This window comes from Pteropus alecto, unplaced genomic scaffold (genome assembly GCF_000325575.1).
Source record: "Pteropus alecto unplaced genomic scaffold, ASM32557v1 scaffold35, whole genome shotgun sequence".
Taxonomy (NCBI): domain Eukaryota; kingdom Metazoa; phylum Chordata; class Mammalia; order Chiroptera; family Pteropodidae; genus Pteropus; species Pteropus alecto.
The window spans coordinates 4,859,939-4,861,723 of NW_006437828.1; the positions used below are offsets into that span (position 1 = coordinate 4,859,939).

The window sequence follows — 1,785 nt, forward strand, 5'->3', positions numbered from 1 at the left end:
TGCAAGGACCTTGTCAGTTTACAATCCCTTATTTATTTATTTATTTTATTTTATTTTTTACGCCTACAGCACTTGGTCTTCCTAGATGGTCTCCCATCCAAGTACTAACCAGGGCCAACCCTGCTTATCATCCAAGATTAGACAGGATCGGGCTTGTTCAGGGTAGCATGGCTATAGACAAGTACTGACTTCTAATAGGCTATATATTTTCCACTCCAGAAGCGGTAAATGCTAAATATTCAATGCTTGAAAAGATGTGGGGTAATTATGAACATTTGGTAGGAGGGATGGGTTAAGATCAAAAGTATTATCCCTTTGCTGCTACCTGCCTTTAGTGTTGTTAAATATCCTTATCATTGTAGGGACAAATAATATAGTTAATTTAATTTATGAATTTCTGAAAGCTTCAAATGAGTGATATACACTCAGATGTAAAGAGCAGATATGCAAGATAAAACTCCAGTAGATTATTAGTTGTCTAATTACATATGTTAGGAATCAAGTAGTACAAACAAGAGAATTCTGAACCTAAAATGGAAGGAGATAAGCAACAGTCATCAAAGCATATGAAATAATAGTAAATTGTATTTGAGTATCTATGGAAGCTAGTATTTATTTAATTTGCAATATTATGTCATTGGTCAACTTTCCAGGACTGCATGCAAAACTATTTGTGTTATGTAGTGTCTTGAAGCCTGCAAAGTTATCTCCGCTAAACAAAACTACTAAATTTATACTCTAACTTCAACTTTATTTTGTATTGTATTTCTGATTTTACCAAGATGAATTGCCTGACCAAAAAAGATGAGAGAGAGAATCAAAATCCAACTCATGCTTTTGTCCTCAAACTTTGTTCATACTCTCATAAATTAATATTGTGTTACATCATCTCACCTTGGGCATTTATAATTTCCCCTGGATTTTTGTTTCTAATTAGTCTCCAAATTTTCTACCTACTCAGACTGAGAATGTATGACCCCTCTCTCTCTCTATCTCTCTCTCTCATTAAATATACTAACACTGGAATCAAGTTGTCTGCATTTGAATTCAGGCTCAGCCACTCACTAGTTATATGACAGTAGTTTAAGCATGCTACTTAAACAGTCTGTTTTTCTTCAGATTCTTCTTGGAAAATGTGAACGTTAATAATAGCATTTATCTCTTCGTGTTATTATGAATCAGATAAAATGATTTATGTAAAATGCTTAGTATCTAGTAAACTCATGACATTTTTGCTGTTATCATTCACATATTTGCTCTGGAATCAAACAATCTTTGCATGTCCACTGATAATACACAAAGTATCCTACTCACCTGTCATCAGGAATAAGGCAATACTTTGTTTGCTTTGTGTCCATTTCTATTTTCATTCTAGTTCCCATTTATTGGCTTCTCTGTTAATAATCATCTAAATGCTATGCTAAAAAAAGTCTTCAAAATAAACTTCAAATTAAAAAATAATACTCGTGTCTCAGTGATATGGTAAAAAAAAAAAAAAGTCCTTTTTCTAACTATTTGTTGTCTTTGATTCTTTTTAAGTTCCAGGCAAACCAGAAAATCATCTGCATTTCTCTACTTGTGTGCTTTTGTATATTAATGCTGTCGCATAAACTGAAATTACATTCCCTACTATTTCTGGTTGTTGATGTCTATAATGGATGCTGTGAATGTGCCACTCACATTCTCCTTTAGGACTGAAGTGTTTATTTCTCCAACCGCTAAAAGTAAAGCTGCAGAGCCTTCAACTAAAAGCCAGTAGAAATGTCTGAGTTGTTGTGCCCAGAA

At 33.5% G+C, this 1,785-nt stretch overlaps 1 pseudogene; it reads right to left on the reverse strand.

Annotated features, from left to right (window-relative positions):
• Window positions 1–60: 60 nt before the first annotated feature.
• LOC112482243 lies at window positions 61–179 on the reverse strand (annotated as a pseudogene).
• Window positions 180–1,785: the final 1,606 nt, after the last annotated feature.